The sequence below is a fragment of the Callospermophilus lateralis genome, unplaced genomic scaffold, assembly GCF_048772815.1.
Source record: "Callospermophilus lateralis isolate mCalLat2 unplaced genomic scaffold, mCalLat2.hap1 Scaffold_105, whole genome shotgun sequence".
In the NCBI taxonomy this organism is placed as follows: Eukaryota; Metazoa; Chordata; class Mammalia; order Rodentia; family Sciuridae; genus Callospermophilus; species Callospermophilus lateralis.
The window spans coordinates 2,956,229-2,977,458 of record NW_027510702.1 but is presented as its reverse complement, the minus strand read 5'-3'; the positions used below and the strand labels follow the sequence as shown (position 1 = coordinate 2,977,458).

The following is a 21,230-nucleotide window of genomic DNA, read 5'->3' as shown; positions in this document are numbered from 1 at the left end:
AGAAAAAAGAAAAGTGGATAAAGAAAGGAAGAAACAAACAAAAATCCCAAAAGTGGAAAAACTTAAAATCCCCAATGTGGTAACAGAGTAAACAAGAGAAGGATTCCTCAAATGAGGATTTACTGGAATTTCTGGTGCCCCTCTGGGCACTGAAACTGAGTTGGGTCTTAATCCGGTAAATCCCAGACAGAGGTACAATTTCAATGCTGTACATGAAAAGGTGCAAGCTTCAATGCCTTCCAAATTGGTGGAAATTCCTGCAAAAAACAGTCAGCGTTTCAAACCTCAACAACCACAAACAGCTCTTAAGGAAAAAAAATACAAAAAGTGTCAAAAATTTTTTAGTTGTTTTTTCTTTTTTTCAAACAGTTCTGGAAAAATGATCCCATGAGGAATAGAAATAGCACCATGTACAGACTGGCTTGAACACCAGTCCTGTAGCTTTGCTGAGATTTGAGGAAATCTTCTTGGTTGGAGTCCTGAATTACATTAAGTGGGGGTGTTTGTTTTGTTTTTACTTTCGGCTTGGTGCGTCCTTCCCAGTACAGCGCACACAGATGTAGTCTTCTTTCTCTGCCATCTCTGGAGAAACACCAACACAGACCTGATGAAACCACTGATTGCAGCTGCCATCACACTGGACCCAGTCCACCTGGTTACAAAGAGCAGGAAGATGGGGTGTTCAGAGGAAAGAATGCCATTCAAAATTGGGCAGGCCAGCCTCAAGATATTCAGGCCGTTTGCCATTAATAGCCACCGTCCCACCACTGGGACCAAACGAGTGTAGCTGGCCCACCAGCCAAAGCAACCGAGTCAAAGTCATCTTCAAGTCGTGACTGCTTTGGGGTTAAGACAGTGCTGCCCTGTGACAGTAAGCAAAAGGGCATTACGTCAGCATCCCTCCCGCCTTCTTAGCGCCAGGACGGTGAAAGCTGGAGGAGCAAGAAAAGGAAAAAGGGAAGAAAGAGAGTTTCTTCAAGAGAAGGGAGGAGAACCAGGAACGATGGTAAGAGCAGAAATATCGGTGGGGGGAGGACTGAGCAATCCATTCAGATCAGCTCAAAGCAGATAAGCAAAAGAGAAAGCCCCAGCGAGATGAGGTCTAGCTTACAGGGTTTCTGAGTTAAGGGAAAGCACGTCCTCTACGGCCCAAACCTCACTGACCTCATCTCCTTCTGGCTGCAGGCAGCTCGCAGCTGGACAGATGGCATCTTCATCCTCAGAGTCTTCCTGTTCCAAATAGGACATGTCTGAGGGCAGGGAATGAGTTTCAGCAGAACGAACTAACTCATAGCTATGCTCTCTCTCTCTAACTTGAAATTGTTCATGTCCTTAGGGTGGCTCAGTTTGATTTTCTTCTTTTTGGGGGTCCTCATTTTTTTAACTCGATCCCACCGTTCACTGGAGAGGCCTTCTCTCTCCAGGCGTCTCTTCAGTTTCCTCTCAAGATTGTTGATTCCATCTCTCTTTCCTCGACAGCAATCATTCTGGGTGGAAGATGAGCAAATTCAATTTTAGCCTACAGTTTCCCTACTACTAAAATTAGTGAAGCTAAAGGAAATGGGCGAATGAGCCTGGCATGGTGGCACACACCTGTAATCCCAGCTACTTAGGAGGCTGAGGCAGAAGGAACACAAGTTCAATACCAGTCTGGACAACTTAGTAAGTCTTTGTCTCAAAATAAAAAGGGGAGAGGATGTAGCTCTGCAGTTGAGCACCTGCCTGAAATGTGCAAGGCCCCAGATTCAATCCCCAGGACCACAGAAAGGGAAAATAGGTGAATAAAAAACCAAATTATTCCCCTGGTGAATATCCTGCATCCTAAACATCACCACCACCTTCCCCCTCCAATTCTATGGACAACCATTTGACTTTAACTTCCTTCCTTCCTCTTTGTTAGTGCTACAAAGAAGACTAGAAAAAAATAATGATTTGCCTTAAATTACTCAACCAGCACCAGGAGATGCAAGATCCTTCCAAAGATTCTTTTCATCAAATCAGGGAGTGACTGGCCACTTACATAGTTTCTATCTGGGTGTTTATGTCTACCCTTTGATCTGCTGGCTCCTAAGGAACCAGGCTATTAGTTCCTTCTTTAAAACCATACACCCCTACCTCTCATAGAAACATTATCTGAACACAATAATGGTGCTAGGGGCTGGGATTGTGGCTCAGTGGTAGAGCACTTGCCTAACATCTGTGAGGCACTGGGTTTGATTGTCAGCACCACATATAAAGAAATAAAATAAAGGTCTGCCAACAACTAATAAAAGTATTAAATAATAATAATGGTGCTATATTATTTGCTATCATAATGAAAAATAAATCCTAAATGCTGGTATTAGCCCTTGTATTATCTTTCTTGAGATTCTTCCCTAATATGGCTTCAGTCTTCCTGGTAAGTTTCTATCTGACTATTTTCAGGGGCCTGAAGTGCCAGGTCAGTTAGTTCAATAGAAGGAAGCAGAAATAGTACCCTTAACTAGGCTAAGAAATAGGACAGTGTAGAGAACCCTTCAAGTCAGCCAGCATTCAAGATGAGCATCCTCAATCTTCACACCAGCTGCCTTGTTCAGGGAGTAACAAAAGCATTTGTTCAGTGTTGACTCTGGAATTATCTTTGATTTTTGAAATTGTTATAATTAAAAGCCCTCTCAGCTATAATTATATTTTCACCTCTTAGTATTTCTGTGATAGGACAAAAAAAAACACTAACTCTCACTATTATCACATGGTAATGATGAAACATACACCTTACTAAAAAGAAATTAAAAAAAAAGAAATTCACACAGTCACCTCAAACAAAACCCAAACACAGGCCATAAGCTTAAACTGTAGCAAATGGTGGCTGGTGCCTACCTTCTCACGGACACCCTTAAGAGCAAGCTATAAGGAAGACACCAGGCACCCTTTTGTGGATTAAAAATATCATCTCAAAGCCTTTGTGCTTCTGCTGCCTCCAGCAGCCTCAGACACTCACCTTCTCACTGCTGGGTCTAACTGGTGAGTTTCGGTCAGTTTACTGAGCAGGGCTTGGCTTTGCAAGTAGAGTCTGGTAAAGTTCCTGAATTTCAGGAAGGGATACCTGGAGCAACTGGGCTTCCATCAATAGCTCATTCACTTCTGGACTGATGCCTGTTTAAGACCAGACCCAATCAAAAGGATGACAACAAAGAGTGTTCACACATGTGCATTCAGGCCTATGAAATTTACAGAAGGACTGCCTTTCATAACACTTCCACCCTCTATCCTCCTTAAATGGCATTCAGTTCAAGCTAAGTTCACTTAATGTGCCCAAAGCCCCAAACTAGATTTCCTAAGACTCCTTATTACTAGAGAAGTATTAACTTCATCCCTTTGATAATTGCTAATACAGAAAAGACAGTACCTCTACCCTGACAGCTCTACTAGAAAACTCAGAAACAAGCTGCTAGCTCAGGGCATGAATAATCTGAGTGGATCAAGGGGCTCTGACCACAAGACTAGATGCACACTGAGAAGGAGTGACGAAGGCTCAGGATTCCAACTGCAGCTTTTGGCAGAAATCATGGGGTAGTCATTTATAAGTAAGAAAAAGAAGGTAGGCCAGGCATAGTGGGGCACACCTGTAACTCTAGCTACTCAGCAGGCTGAGGCGGAAGGATCATAAGTTCAAAAGCAGCCTGGGTAACTTAGCAAGACTCTGTCTCAAAAGAAAATTTTTTTAAAGGGCTGGGTGTAAATCAGTGGTGCAGCATCTGCTAGCATGCATGAGGCCCTGAATTTGATTCCAAATAAATTGGGATGGTGTAGGTTTTAAATGTGTATTATCTCTGAGATCCTCCACAAATCTCTTAGGTAATTTAATAAGACAGTCCATGACTTAGCACCTGACTTAAATACTTGCTGCTTAATTATTAGTTGTACGGGACTGACCCTTCTGTCCCTGGAAGCAATAGACAAGGCCTTTCTCTCTGTTTCTTTCGCACTTATAAAACTTAAACATTATCCCTCTTCCCTACCTAGTGAATGCACATTAACCCATATCCTACATTTAACAATGAAGTTCTGCTGGGTGCAGTGGTACATGCCTGTAATCCCAGTATTTTGGAAGGCAGAGACAGAAGGATTGCCAAGTTTGAGGTCAGCCTCAGCAATTCATCAAGACCCACGGGAACTTGAAACCCAGTCTCCAAGTAAAAAAATAAAAAGGCTGGGCATGGGGTGCAAGCCTGTAATCCCAGTAGTTAGAGAGGCTGAGACAGAGGAAAATTTTAAAGCCAGCCTCAGCAACTCAGTGAGGCCCTAAGCAACTCATTGAGACCCTGTCTCTAAAGGACTGGTGTGGGACTGGAATTGTAATTCAGTATTAGAGCACTTGCCTGGCATGTGTGAGGCCCTGGGTTCAATCCTCAGCACTAAAAATAAAGATACTGTGTCCATATACAACTAAAAAACTATTTTTAAAAAGGGCTGGGGATGTGGTTAATGGTTAAGTGCCCCTGGGTTCAATCCCGGGTAGCAAAAAAATAAAAGGGGTTGGGATGTAGCTCAGTGGTAGAGCATCCTGGGTTCCATCCCTAAAAGACAGTACCTCCACCCTGACAGCTTCTACTAGAAAACTCAGAAACAAGCTGCTAGCTTGTACCAAAAGGAAGAGAAAGAAAGGGGGCTCAAAGCTGATTTTCATTTTATTTTTTCCCTACCACTGAGCTACATCTCTAGCACTTTTTATTTTTTATTTGAGACAGGGTCTCAATAAGTTTCCCAGGCTAGCCTTGAACTTACAGTCTTCTTGCCTCAACCTCCCTAATGGAAGGATAAAGTTTTTTATTGTACCTGATCCTCTACAACAAAAGACTTGGTTATATCTAGATGACCTGTTACTCTCCAGCCCTCAAAAGAGCAGCAGTAGTAGTAGTAGTAGTAGTAGTAGTAGTAGTAGTAATGATAATAATGATACACAAACCATGGAGAGGGACACAACTCCATCCGGTAGAGAAGGGAGAGTGTAAATATGAGGTCCTATTTTCCCAGTCATCAGGCAAGGAAAAAGAGGTTGTACCAGGAGGCTGAGATACCTAATGGAAGAAAAACATCTTACAACAAGGCCTTTTCAGGATTAAAAATACTGGCACCAACCAAAGGAAAGTAACTTGGGTTATCAGGAAGGTAACCAGGAAAAAGAAAGACTAATTCTCCCAAACTGAAGAGTCTCCTGGTGTTTCTAAACTGACTAACTCAACAATTCTTTGTCAGGAAGACCAAGCCTTTCATCTTCCCAGTTTTACTTGGACTGAATTCAGAAAGGTAAAGAAGACCACTGGGAAATAAGCCACTTTCTCTGAGAACAATCATATAACCTTATGTAATTATCCTTATTGAAGATTACAATACAATAAACGTAGTCAAGTACCGCTCTGAACAGATCAAAGGAGAATTTGTCAGAATCATTCACATTCATCTCCCTATCTTCTCCTGTATTTAAAGGAAATAGGGAAACATTTCTTCGACCATGATTTAATAAATAACAGTTGTGTCTTTGCCTTTACTGATATAATCCTAGCAAACCCTGTGTAAAAAAAACACAAGCAATTCCACGAAATAGATAGCTCCAATTTATCTATGTAGTGAGTATTGAATTGATCATCTGGTATATGCCAGGCACTGTATTTTTAAGGCCTGGAAAGAAATAAAAACACAGAAACCAAGGAAACAAATATGACAAGGGCATTTTTGGTTCCTTAACCCTTAAGTTGCTGAAGATTTAATTCATTTAGTTCATGTCTGTCCTTAATGGCACAAGAGCACTATAATTATCTCAGATAGAGAAATACGTACTAGATTTAAAAGTCAAATTATAAAAAGACTGACTATTGTCATTCTGACTGTGCTTTTCTGGTATCTTCACATTCTTCTCCTGCAGCTTCAATGGAGGAAAAGACAGAAAACGGCCTACCCCTTCCAGTGATGGTCAGGGAATCTGGCTTTGGCAGAAAGAATGCACAAGGTATTGAAACCCACAGCCTTTCTACTGAAGAAATAAAGGACTCAAATACTTACAAAAATTATTCTTTCTCAAAGGCTGAATACACAGAAGACAAAAGCTCTTCCACTCTCAGCAAATTCCATGAGGGAAAACGGGCCAGGTGCCAAATTTGTAGTCAAACAATAATTTAAAATACACACATATGGGCTGGAGTTGCAGCTCAGTGGCAAAGCATTTGCTTAGAATATGCCAGGCATTGGGATCGATTCTCAGTACCACATACAAATTAATGAAATAAAGGTCCATTAACAACTAAAAATTTTTTAAAAAAGATATATACACACATGAAATACACATTTGGGTTAACAGACATATAAATGGAAAAAATACTTGTATATATGAAAAGGTGAACATTTGTTCTGTGGAAATGGAATGCCTAGGCAACAACTATTAGGAGCAGAGGAAACTAAAAGGATATGGCAGATGAGCACATCCTTCAAGTAGGAAGCTGTAGGTGCCACGAGTGCTGGTAACACAAGGTGATTACCAAGGGAACAAACAGTGACACCATAGCTAGTGACACAAGGATCAGGAGAAAGGTACAGAGATTCCCAAAACCTGAGGAGTCCAGACTCACCTTGTTGGTCTCTGACACCTGTCCTGCTGAGGCTTGCCATCTGCTATATAACAGTCCTGAGCCCACACGGTCTTGCACAAATTTTAGATTCCCTGACGAGAGCAGTTGCTGGGCTCTGTGTTGCCAGTTCACGGTTCTTTCGATCATGTATCGAAGTGCATCTCCCTCAGGAAGGCGAACTCGGATTCGCTGCAGGGAGGCCAGCAAGGGAAGAATTTTCTCTAATGGAGGTTTCTCTGACCTCCGACAATGGGGACAAAGCCAGATTCGGAGGCTTTGAGAAATACTGGGTACCGCCACACAGCTAGTGTGGAAAGCATCCCTGCAGAGTTCACACTGGATCATAGGGGTAGCTGGGGCCTTCTGACATAGGCAGACTTTCATCTCCACATCTTGGGCAGGTGACAGCAACTTCCCTTCATTGGCAAGTCTAAGAGACTGCAAAGCTTCCATTTCCCTTAGGCGAGCTTCCCCAAGTGTTGCCATCTGAAAAGAGAGGATGGTATCATAAAGAAATTGACTTCTCCAGAACTCAAGGTCCTAGTAGTTAACAGAAAGGGCCCCACAGTAATTTATCTGCATTCAAAGCCTGGCTCAGCCTCACATTGTAGTGCAAGGAACTGTGGGGAACATATTCCACTCTCTATAAAATAGAGATGAAAATAGTGTGCACCTCACAGGACCGCAATGATGATTAGCTGTGATACGTGAGATAGATCACTCTGCCTGGGGCATAGGAAGCACAGTATGAGCAATTACTTAACATATATCACTTCTTAAAAATCCAACATCTATGTACATTTATCTCCTAGAAAATTTACTTCTCTGTAAATAGAGACTTTTTTTATACTCCATGTGAGCTCATTTCTGAGGCTCTCCACTTGCTTTCAGTCCCATTAGCTTTTGCATTCTTCTAGAAAGGTACATGAGATAGAGGTCTCTTAGGCCAGCCATTACATAGTACTAGTGTATGTCTAACTGCTCTTCAATGCTGAGGTCTTCCATGTGTGCTGAGTACAGCAATTACAGGCAATGAAACTAGAGTCCTCATTAACAAAGAAAAAAAAGAAACCTTTTAACCAGATTTATTTTTTTCCTCCCTCCCTCCCTCTCTCTCCTCCTTCTTTCTTTCTTTTCTGTACCAGGGATTGAACTCAGGGGTGCTTAACCACTGAACCATGTCCCCAGCCTTTTTTTTGAGGCAGGGTCTCTCTAAATTGCTCAGAGCCTTGCTAAATTGCTGAGGCTGGCTTTGAATTTTTAATCCTTCTGCCTCAGCTTCCAGAGTTGCTCATACAGGTGTTTACCACCACGTCCAGCTCAGATTTTATTACATGTACACATGCATACTAAACTAAGATCATTTAATGCAAACACAACAACAAGTAAACTGCAAACCTGCTGTTCTGCAGCAAGTTGAATGTATTCATAAAACCTTTCTTCTTTATTAAAGAAAGCCAGCACCCAGCAGAGTTCAGTCACCTTGTCTTGAAAACAAACACAATCAACTTCATAGTCATTAAGCTGAAATGACCATTTAAAGCTGCCCACAAGTGAAACTTTTTATATGCAGAGAATAAAGCACTTTCTATCTATAAGGCCTCCAGTAAATAAGCAAGCCCAAGCATTACAGATTTATTCACTATCCATCATGAAGTAAAAGTAGAGTATAAAGGTGGCAAATTCAAATTTGTACCATGTCAGAGTTGGCCATAACCTCAATCAAAAGCTGGACCATTAAAGCCCTCCTCTAGCACATTACTAAAAGAAAACAGATACATGAAGGGAAACAGATTTTTTTAAAAAGCTATCAGATGCAGGACCTATTCTATTTTCTCAAGTCTTTAAAATGTTAATTTGTCAAAGGTGAAACCATTCCTAGTGATCATATCCATCCATCCTCCTTCAGTCACACCATGAATTATAAGACCAGAATGAATTATTGTCTCTCTTTGAGATTGAGGAAGAAAAATCTATGGGGGGGGGGCAAGAAAAAATAGTTCCAAAAGTATACTAAGTAACAAACCTGTGATATATTTCTTTAAAAAATCTTATTGAAAATGAACATGATGTTCAGCAATATATATGTTATCTAATAACAAGGTGTCCTCTTATAACCAAAAAATGGAAATCAAGTGACTGACCTTTCAGGGTTCTGCCATGCGTGCATAGGAGGAGCTCTTAAACCAGAGTCCATGGACTAGATGGGCAGAGACTGACTACACACAAAGTTTCAGACAGACATATATGCATTTCAGGGAAAAGGGACTATGACTCAGTCTTTACAAAAATGAAGCACAGATATAATAGTGTAGTTCACTATTATATCTGAGAACTACAGTAACTACACCAAAATAGTGCTTGGGTTGCAGAAATATATACATATACCCCAAAGAAACAATGTGTCAAATATATAAATAAACCAATGCAATCCCACATAGATCATAAGAGGTCAGTGAGCTACAAAAAAGCAAACAGGAGAAAAGGTGCCCTGGCGCAAAGATGAACCCATCCAGTCACGTTCCAACATCAGGTTGCTTGCTACATAATGTTATGGTCAACAATAGACTGTATATATGACAGTGTTCCTGTAAGATTATACTGCCTACTGACACTGTAGCCCTATTAGTTGTAAGGGTACACCTCTATGATGTTCACCCTTCCCAGAACTTATCCCATCCTTTAGCAACAGGTGATGTATTCCTGCTCTGTAATGGGCCATACTTTGTGCCAATAAAAGCATCCAAATCAGGCTGGGAGTATAGTTTTATAGTAGAGTGCTTGCTTAGCATGTGGAAAGCTCTGGGTTCAATTCCCAGAGCCACACAAAAACAGCTTCCAAATCATGCAGCTATCTTCTTTTACCTAATACTGTTCATTGAACATGAGCTTGACTTGACTCATTAACTTGAAGATGATATCTTGAATCAACAGTTTTACTAAATGCAGGTCAGACTCAGATAAGCAGTGCTGGGCATCAAACCCAGAGCCTTGTGAATGCCAGACAAGCACTTTACCACTAAGCTAATTCCCCCCATCCCTGACATCTTTCTGTGTTGGTCAGGTTTTTTGGTTTTGTTTATGATGATGTTGTTTTTGTTTTGTGAGATAGTCTATGTTGCCAAATCTGGTCTTGTGACACTCTTGCCTCAGCTTCCTAAGTAGTTGAGATTATAGGCATGTGCTACCATGCCAGGTATCCTGGGAAGTATAAATCTTTTATACTTGACAATTTCTAATAAAACTGAGCACTTTATTCTACTTGCCTTCCCAGTATACCTGTATATCTGAAAGGGTTAAAAATTATCCTTCCCAAGGCTGGGGCTGTAGCTCAGCAGCAGAGCTCTCACCTAGCATGTGTGAGGCACTGGATTCTATCCTTAGCACCACATTAAAAATAAACAAATAAAATAAAGGCATTCTGTCCATCTACAACTACTATGTGTGTGTGTGTGTGTATATATATATCAATAATATTCCAATAATAAAGGAGAAGAAAAAACCCTACTACGCACAGCTGAAGCAGTCTCTTTGCTTTCACTTAAAGCCCTCTCCAGGGCACTCAAACTCTCCAATTTGGCGCTTTTCTTCTTCCCACTTGGCAAGGGCTCCTTTAACTTTCTCTGCTTCCTTTTCAATCCCAAAAGGCCAATATCACATCGAGGACACAGCACCTAATGTGGGACAAAGCACAAACATCAGCAAAATGGGTTTCAGATAAAGCTAAATAAAAGACTAGTCTATTAAAAAAAGGAAAGAAGGAAGAATGGGGAAAGGAAAGGAAGACAGGATTGCTTACAAAATATTTACTTTGATTCCAGATTCAATTAAATAGGTAAAAATATGCAATATAGGGCTGGGGATGTGGCTCAAGTGGTAGCGCGCTCGCCTGGCATGTGTGCGGCCCGGGTTCGATTCTCAGCACCACGTACAAACAAGAATGTTGTGTCCGCCGATAACAAAAAATAAATATCAAAAGACTCTCTCTCTCTCTCTCTCTCTCTCTCTCCTCTCTCACTCTCTCTTTAAAAAAATATGCAATATATCACAGACTCTAGTGATGGTGCATGAGCATCAGCTTAGAAAAAAATATAATAAAAAAGTACAGATAAAGCACTTTATGAAATAGGTGCTTTCTAATCTGGTAGTGATGTAAAACTAAGTTTAAAAGTACAATTTCAACAAAGATAGAGGAACTTAAATGAGAACATGGTCTTTAGACACTGAATGCCAACAGGTATCCAAAAATAATTTAAGATTGCTAAAAACAATTCAGAACACAGATTCATATGTAATGATGTGATTTTTGTATATGATAGACCACATATTTTACTAAGCTAGGAGATTTTAGTGCTTCCAAGTGAGCCCGCTGTAAACTTACCTCTAAGAGAGAATATGGAGAATTTTCAGTCAAGAATGTATTAGCAGCACATTCTTTCCAAGCCTGAACTTCAGCTACTAGTGATTCCAGTCTTGGCAAAGAATTTAGACGAACTGGGATAGATCGACCTCTTGTAACAAGTTCTATGAGCATGTCTAACACTGGCACACGTCCTCCAGCCTAATAAATTAAGAAAAATTACAGAAATTTAGGGAAGAAAAAAAAATATTCCATGTAAAACAAGGAAAGAATAATTCAGATGGTCCATGATCAATGGACCAATTCAAATTACTCTGTGACTTCAACATGTTTAATTCCCAGATGTTCCAATGGAATGTCAACATGACAAACACTGTGGTGTCTCTTTGTTCTATTTATGTCATTCTACATTGACTTGTTACATTGGTCCCTATGGACTGTCTGAAAAAACTCAACAGAAATAAAAGCTTACAGTGACCCAAGCCTTTCATATGCTGACTTATATTTTAAAAAGTAACAAAAAAGTATTTTTCTCCAATCCACTCACCAATGATGAATTAAAGTAACCCAGAATAAATTATTCAGGAAACTAAAATCTGAGTTGAGAAAGCCCAGTGGTTCTTAAACTTTAGCATGCATAAGAATCATCTGGAAAGCTTGTTTAAACACAGTTTCCTGGGTCCCATCCCCAGACATTCTGATTCAGTAGGTGAGGGAAGGGTCCATGAATTTGCATTTCTAACAAGTTCCCAGGTGATGCTGCTGCTGCTGGTGATGCTAATGTTGCTGGTCCAGGAACCACAATTTGAGAATGATAATGCCAAACTGGAAGAAGAATAAAAGCATCAGGTTATGGGGGATGAACTGCACCAGTGTTGCTCTAATACAATGGTAAAACTTAACATGGCTAATGGTCAATCTTCCAGATACATCACCACCTCACATATGGATGTATTTATTCGAGTTAAACATATTTAACTCAAATCCAGCAAGGCTTTGAAACTAACTTTGAAACTATAGAAGACAGAACACACCACAAAGAATCTCTTAACCAGACAAATCCAGAAGGTGGAGCATACCTCAGGAAAATTAGACTGGACAGTGAAACCGGGGAGGGGGGGGGAGATGGGATGGGGAGAACTCCATGACTTTAAGAAAAAAAATAAAAAGAGCTATAGGTGCAATGGATTAGACAACCCTAAACGACATTTCTAGGGCAACAGGGTAAACTGGGCAGTTGAATATTTATGCTATTTTATATTTATTCTTAAAGAAATGAATCTGTTAGGGCATAAATTTCTGATGGACATTTAAAATAAAAGCATTGACTCATGAGTCACATGCCATTCCTATCATTGTTATTCAGAAGAAAATGGAGTGGCTGGGTACTGGCCATGGCCAGCGGAGGCAGCTAAACTAGAGATCTCTCAAGCAAATTTCCTAAGATATCAAATAAAACACAAATGCACATTTACCTTTAAATTCGGCTCCTCTGCCCTCAGCCTCAAGCTCCCTAAACGGGGAAGCGAGGAATATCATAAGAGCCTGGCGAGAGAGAGTGAGCATGTTTCGGAGTGGACTTTTATTGGGGGGACTCTAGATTCTTTAGAAATTTCCATCCAATGAAGGTCAAGAAGGGCAGGGTTACAAGGACAGGTAAGGTAACTCAATTCCTGGGGAAAGAGGAAGGCACGCCCATGCATGGAGACACATTTGGCTGCATTTTTACTACCCTCAAGATTGGGGCTACCATCTTCAGCCACTTAAAAGTAGCCAGATCAACAGGGATGACTGATAGTGCCTCAACCAATCAGGAGGGAAAAACGCTGGTCACATGATGTGACAGCCTCCCACAGCTGGGCACAGCTGTGCATGCTTATAATTCCAGTGGCTCCAGAGGCTGAGGCAGGAAAAAGAATACTCCATAACCTTCTAAAATAAATAATCTAACTATCAAGTGGATTGGTTTCCTGTTGTTAATCAAATCTATGTAAGAAAAGGCAAGGCTATTTTTTTTTCAAGTAAGAAGCAAAACTTGCTTTTTGGTCTTAAGGACACTATTGCAAAGAAATGAATGCAATATACCTATCCAGAAGCATAGCCTCTCCATTTGCATAACCTCACCTTCTGGTTGCTACCAATCACTGAGTGAAAAGAGGGCCATGACTACAACTAATTACTATAACATCAACAACTATTGAGAAGAGCCTGCAACTACAACTCCTTGGGCGTTTACATGCATGTAAAATACTTTTGTCTTGCTAGGATTACATTTTAATTACATAATATCCCTCAAACAATGTATCTTCTTTTAAGCCCTGTTAACCAGAACAGAGGCCCAGATATTTTGTTGCAAACATTTATCTACAAATGTCCCATTTGGTATTTCTTATTAACAAGTGGTCAATAAGCATCAATTAAAATTACACAAATATTTAGAAAACAAGAGTGTCTTATTACTAGAATCTGAAAAGAAAGCTTGAGGCTCTTTTTCCTCCCTCAAAAGGTCCATCAAACCTACAATAATTACAAAGATAAAAGAAGACACCCATTTCCCCCACCAACTGCTTTTCAAATTGTTATCCAGCTAAAAATTGGGTAAATCATAGAAGGCATTTTTTCTGAACCTTACTAATGTTTCAAGTGAACTGGAGTTGGGGGTGGAAGGAAACACAGCAGACAGTACTGAGGATTGAACACAAGAGCTCATGTATTTTAGGCAAGGCCTCTATCACTTAGCTACATTCCTAGCCCAAATATAACTCTCTTTTTAAAACTTTATATCCAAGTCAATAACATCTAGCAAAAGGCCACATAATTACTTAATTGGTGATAATTACTTTGGATATAACTTTGAAACCCATTTTCTTTTGGTGGGGGGGATGAGAGGATAACCTTTTTCTCTCAACAACTTTTTCTTTTCTTTTTTTTCCCTTGATCTGCAACCAAGTACTCAAGAAAGACTCCAAAAAGTGGGTTGAATTTTCTATGCTTTAAATATTTGATCCAATTGGTCAGGATAATATCAGGTAAGTATATCCCAAAAGGCTGAAAAGAATCAGTATTTGGGTCTCAACTCTTAAAAAAAAACAATCTGTGCAGTGAAATAAGATTCCACACACCATCCTTAATAACATGTCAATTATTAGCTGGGAGCCATGGCACACACCTGTAATCTCAGTGACTCAGGAGGCTGATGTGGGAGGATCCCAAGTTCAAAGCCAGCCTCAGCAACTTAGCGAGGGCCTAAACAAATTAGCAAAACCCTGTTTCAAAATAAAACATAAAAAGGGCTGGGGAATGTGGCTCAGTGACTAAGACCCTTGGGTTCAATCCCTAATACCAAAAAAATATATATCCTACTGTAATTTTATTACTCCCAAACAGGACTGCCTACCACTAACTGAAGATTCTATTCCATTTATTTCTAGTACCAAAAAACAAAATCCAAAAACCAACATGTGTGTGCACGTGCGCACACACACACACACACACACACACACACACACACACACCCTCTCCCCCCAAAAAACCTGCTTGTCAATTATTGCTCTTCATAGATGCACTTACAAATCTGGGACATTTTCTTTTGTTTTTAAACCAACCTGCAGAGCCTCGACATTCTGAAGCCAGTCTCTGTCTTTTTGCACTGAATCTTTCAGGGCTGCACCATTGGGCAGATATGCGGGGATCTCCTGGATCTCCTTTACAGCTGTAGCAAGGCTTTTCAACGAATGCCGTGGTCTACATAAATTAAACAAAAAGACTTCTCAGCATTTTCTATGAAGGTTCATTTTTCTTAAAGCTAAAACAAACCCTCATTTTAAAAAATAAGAAATTAAGTATGGCAAATAAATCTGCAAATGCAAATGGCACTGGTTATTAGATATAAAATTAAACTTTAATTGCTCTATAATCACAAATAGGATTAAAAAGCAAATGATTCAGTAAAGCATTTAAGCTCTACTTGGACCTGATCTTATGATGGTATAAACTCAAACTTCCATCTGCACAAGGTAAACAACTTACTGACAGACATCTCTTCTACGTTAAACTTGATAAACTGTCAGAATTGAGAGTTTCACTAAGGACAAAGTGAAATTCTACAGGATATTAACACATTCAAAGCAGAGTACCAAAAATTGCTCTGTTCAAAGACCTCTATTTTAGGATTACAAAAGAATGTCTATAACCTAGATAATTTCAATGCTTTATGTTGTCAAGAGGACCAACAAAAATCTATCAGAAAAAGCAAGAGTAGGAAGAAGCTTCATTCTCTCTTCTCCCTCAGATGGTTAGCCTGTGTATAATCTAAATCTAAACCTCAAAAACAGATAAAAGTATCCTGAATTACTAAATCAACAGCACAAATGTACAGTCCTGTTTCTATAGAAAAGTTGCATTATCTACATATTATCTCTCAGCTATTTCTCTTAAGACTTCCTGACACCCCACTTATTGGTTTAAACATTTCCACCTATTTGTAAATGTTTTCTTCTCTTGAAGACAGTCTCATTGGGATCCAGAAAAATTTCATTAAATCTTGTCCCTAGAAGAGGTAGTTCATTTAAATCATTAATTTCATCATGAGTAAAATAAAATAATAATAATAATAATAATAATAATAATAATAATATTCTTCACCTAAGTTGCAAAGTAGGCCAAAATATCTAAGCTATTTCCACATGTATTCTATATGCATTTTAGCAACTGAACACTTACAAAATGCCAACAAATATGCTCTCTGTGCTTTAAAATGTAACTATCATCCAACCTTCCCCAAGATAGGGATATGGGTTTACTATTTTTACCTGGCCTTGAGAAGACTCTTGGCTTTGTCATCCCAGTGCTCTGACACTGTAAGCAGTTCTTGCAGCCGGGCCATAGCTTTCTCCACTCCCGAATATGGGGCCAGCCCCACTCCCAGGTCGATGAGACGTCTCATATCATCTAAAGTAAGGGACCTGGGATCTAGATAAGCTTGCTGAACTTCTTCTAGCCAATGGGCCTGCTCCAGGCGTATCCGCATCTCAGCAAGCTGTGGAAGTTCAACGTCAAATTCAAAGCTAACATCTAGCAAGTCCTGTAGCTCAGCAGCACTAGGCATTTCCTCAGAGAGTAGTTTCTGGCTGTGTTGTTGGAAGTCTTCTACACAGTTCAAGAGATCCTAAAAGGAAAAAAGCAAACAAAAACAAATTGCACTTGGTGCAAATGCAACAAATTACAAGCTGTCCCACCAAAGTAGTAATTTCAAAGCCAGACGTGGTGGTGTACACCTGTAACCCAGCAAATTGGGAGGCTGAGACAGGAGGATCCCAAGTTCAAGGCCAGCTTGAGCAACTCAACAAGGTCCTAAACAACTAAGCAAGACCCTATCTGGAAAAAGATAAAATAAAATAAGGGCTTAGGATATGATTTGGTGGTTAAACACCCTTGAGTTTAATTGCTAATAAATAAACAAGTAATTTCAGAAATTGGCTCCTTTCAGACTTAAAATCTTTAATTCACATTCAATGTGATCCTCTGACATCATCCCTCCTTGATTTTACTAATAATATAAGTAAAAGAGGCAACTAACATAAGCCAACTGTAGCAAGTTTCTTGCTAAAACAAGAGACTATGTTTAAAAACAAAACAAAAAAAAAAAAACCTTACACCAACTGTAAGAACTAGCTGGTGGTCACTTTCAAAATAAAAATTTTGAATTTTCTCTCTCTTCTACAGACATATTATAATTTCTTTATGCGCACCCAATTTTAATGTATATTAAAATGTATTTGAAATAAAAGAACAAAGTAATTAGGAAAGATAATTTAATGATTAAAGTTTATTTACAGAACACAGAATTAATAATGTATTCCCACACATCCTCTATAATTACCGTTAGCAGTGGTGTTTGACTGAGGACACACGGAAGAGCATACAACTGTGTCACAAATTGTCGGAGTTCATTCACTGTCAACTGATTTTGGGATTTTCCTCCACCAGATCGATATCTGCAAAAAAAAAAAAAAAAAGGTCCAAGGAAGCTTTATGAGAACCTTATTCATCACTCACAGGTTCCAATGTCAAAGAAATCTGGGACAGAAGGAAAAATCAGTTAAAACAGGTTTCCAAGTTTAGGTGACAAAAATGATCAGAAGTACATACGTAGTTTGCCTTTTGCCATTAAGCAACTGCTAGGCAACAGAGGCACACTTTTCTGCATCTTGTGTGACTAAGTGAAGGTGACGCAAAAGATCATTATCTGGGAATTTCTTCATTTCCGATTCTTCAATTAAAGACTTAAAGCTGACAAGACCTAGGAATAAAGAAAAAAGTCACCTTTTTATAATTATTATATTTATTAGTACTGTCATAGAACTGAGAGGGAGAGATTGCTTTTATCTACTCTTATCTATAAACATAACTTGAACACTATTGCAATGGTCATTAATAAATTTGTTCATTTGAAGTGGGCATAGTGGCATAAGCCTGCAATCCCAGCAACTTGAGAAAAGCTGAGGCAGGAGGGCTGCAAGTTCAAGACCAGCCTCAGCAATTTAGCGAGGCCCTAAGCAACTTAGTGAGACTATCTGAAAATAAAACATAAAAAAGAGGGTTGAAGATGTGGGTCAGTGTTTCGATGCCATTGGTATCAATCCCCAATACCAAAACGTAAAAAGAAATTGATTACTTAAATAAACTTATTCATTTGAGTGGGGGGTGGGGGTGGCAGCTGGGCAAGAAACTGACTGGCAGGGGTGCAGTGCAGGAGGTACTGAGGATTGAACCCAGTTCCTCACACATGTGAGACAAGGGTTCTACCAATAAGTTACAATCCCAGCCCTGTAGCCCTTTTGATTTTGAGACACAGTCTCACTTAGGCTGGCCTCAAACTTGTGATACTCCTGTCTCAGACACCCGAGTCACTGAAATTACAGGCATGCACCACCACGCCTGGCTGGAGAAAAAGATTTTAAACAACTGTTTAGATGTGGTCTTCAATATGAAAATATTAAGATCTACTCAAGATGGTACACACCTGTATGTATATGAGGCTGAGGCAGGAGGACTCTAAGTTCAAGATCAATGTGGACTACTTAGCAAGACCCTATCTCAAAGGAAGAAAATAAAAAGATAGGGATATAGCTCAGTGCTAAAGTGCCTCTAGCTTCAATACCACAAAATAATAAATAAATAAAAGCTTTCCCAAGATTCTATGTGAAATGTAAAATGCTTTCATCTCTGAAACAAAGAGGTGTAAAAGGTTATTGTGTTTCCTAACAATATTGTTAAATAAACTATCAAGCACAATTCATATACTAAATCATCACTTTGATGTAAGGGCATCTGCTTTATTCACTCTTGGGTTTTAAATGTGTTGCCAATGCTCTAGAAACCTGGCTGCACAGAGGTGGTAACCAAGGATGACTTCAGCTCTTTCTAATAATCTGTTTTGTTGATAACTTTAAGTTGTCTGCATCACAATCAGCCCCAATTTGCTATTCAGCCAGCCCCACTTTCTGTGCCACATACTTTTCTTCTTATTGATTTTTGCCTCCAAAGCTTCGTTCACATTCAAGGCCCATTCATTGTAAGATTCTGCTCGAAGCTTCAATGCATTCATCATAGGGTAGAGATCATCCAGAGTGTATCGAAAACTGGAAAGAGAATACCAGACAGCTTTGAGACACATGGCTCTGGAGAAAACTTAATGTTTTATACTTACCATTTTAGCCCGAGAACAAGAAGATCACTGAGCTTTTAATAAAGATTCCATGCTATTCATAAAGGGGGGGAAATCATTCCTCTTACTTACCGCAGTTTATATTTATAAGGAGGACAGGAACACAATTCCTTTACATGATGCAAGCAAACAAGCAGGCCAGGTTTACAAGAGCAGGAGATGGCAGACATGAAGCATGTTGTTTTGCATTTTATACACTTTCGCTCATCATCTGGCAACAACTCAAAATCCATTCTCTCCAAATCAATTACTCCTTAAAATGAAGTAGACTTTAGAGACTTCTAAAGGACAATAATCTCCTTGCCCCCAAGACTAACAAAAAAAAAAGTCTTACCAAAATACAGAAGCAGGGCAAAAATGTGTGAATACAAAGTAACAAGGACCTCCACCTTTTTGAATAACGTAAGGTCTTATGTTTGGCTTTTCTGATCTAAGTATAAAAACAGAATGTACTAACAATGAGTAGCTGCTTATCCTACTCCAAAATGGCCTTGTCCACGTCTTCAGCAAAGATGGGGATAAAAGAAATAGAAAAGATTTCTATTTATGAGAAAATGCTACATAGAGCTTCATAGTGATATTCCTGGATAATCTATAAAAAGAATAAAAATAAAAGAGCAATTGGGAAAGATACCCAAGCAGTAACTGTTTACTAAGTGGTCTCTTAATTTTTTACAGAAAAAGTTATCTGCAGTGATATCATTATCTCATGAGGTTATAAAATGTGTGTAATAGAAGAGACTAATTTCAAAGTAAGACTCTCAAGGGAAAATAGTCTTAAGCAGTGAATTTCACCTGTATTCTACACCATCCAATTTTTAGAGGGCCCTAGTGGGATGTATCTTTTGCCACTCAAAGCCTAAACTCTACCACCTATTCTAATTATCTGCTTCTAGATCCAAATCCAACTTGAAAATGCCAGTCCTGAGCCTTCTGTTTTATTTTAACATTTTGGCTATTTCACTTCTAACAAATATATTGACCAACAAAAACAAGGAGAGTAAGGAAAATGCTAAATTAATGTTTTTTATAAATATGTAATTTTTTGGTCTTACATCTATAATTGAGAATGTCATGAATGGAGACAGTTGAAATTTTTTGTTTAAAATAAGATTAGCTACAATTACTAATGTATGAGCTTAGTAGGTCATTTAAATCCTCTGGGCATAGCTTCCCCAACTATAAAGTATCAGGGGAAGGTAGATATCCTGCAACTAATTCATAATGGACCTCAGAGAGTCAACATTTCAGCATACACCCAAAGAAGGCACATTTTTAAAAAAAATAACTAAATTCTACTTGAAGACTTGTCCCCAAAGATATCCATTAAAAATCTATTAGAGGGGCTGGGGATGTGGCTCAAGTGGTAGTGCCCTCGCCTGACATGTGTGCGGCCCGGGTTCGATCCTCAACACCACATACAAAAAAAGATTTTGTGTCCACCGAAAACTAAAAATTAGATATTAAAATTCTCTCTCTCTCTCTCTCTCTCTCTCTTTAAAATAAAATGTAAAGAATCGTTGACAGCCTATACTTGTACAGTTGTTTTTTGTTTTTTGTTTTTAAATCTACTAGAGGGCTGGGGTTGTGGCTCAGTGGTAGAATGCTTGCTTCGCACGTGTGAGGCACTGAGTTTGATCCTCAGCACCACATAAAAAGATAACAAAAAAGGTACTAAAAAAATCTACTAGAAATGGCCAGGCGCAGTGGTGCATGCCTGTAATCCTAGTGGCTTGGAAGGCTGACACAGGAGAATTGTGAGTTCAAAGCCAGCCTAGGCAACACAATGTGTTAAGCAACTCAGTTGAGACCCTGTCTCTAATATAAAATAGGACTGGGCTCAGTGGCTGAGTGCCCCTGAGTTCAATCCTGGTACCCCACCCCACCCCCACAAAAAAAATCTACTAGAAATTAAAAGTGAGTTTAGTGAGGTTGCAGAATACAATTAATCAGTTGTATTTTTACATGTTAGCAATTAGAAAATAAAAAACTTTAAAGTGCCACTTATAATAATGCCAAAAAAGAGAAAAACATAACTATACCATGTTCATGAACTAAAAGACTCAGTATTGTTAAAAGTATCAATTATCCCCAAACTGTTTATAGGTTTAATAAAGTCCCAAACAAAATCCTAATGAGTCATTCTGGTAGAAATCAATCAGCTAATTCAAAGAAAATAAAAGACACAAAACTATTTTTAAAATAAAGAACAAAGTTGTAAACCAGGCAAAGTGGTGCACACCTGTAATCCCAGAAACTTGGGAGGGTGAATAAAGAGGACTGCAAGTGAGACCTTGGCTCAGAATGCAAAATACATAGGGGCTGGTGATGTGGCTCAGTGTTAAAATGTTTGCGTTCACCCTGGGTTGAACCCCCAGCCCCCAGTAGGGGAGGCAGGGGTGGTTTTGTAAGATACAAAATTTTAAAAATTCTTAGAAAATTACAATAATGAGGAGCATATGGCATTAGCAATAGGACAGATGTACATATGTATGAAGTGATTTTCAACCAATATGCCAAGGTAACAATGAATAGA

At 39.2% G+C, this 21,230-nt stretch overlaps 1 pseudogene; it reads right to left on the bottom strand.

The window, feature by feature from the left end:
- Positions 1-416: 416 nt before the first annotated feature.
- LOC143640005 (lysine-specific demethylase 5B-like) overlaps positions 417-21,230 on the bottom strand; it is a 62,634-nt pseudogene continuing 41,820 nt past the window's right edge.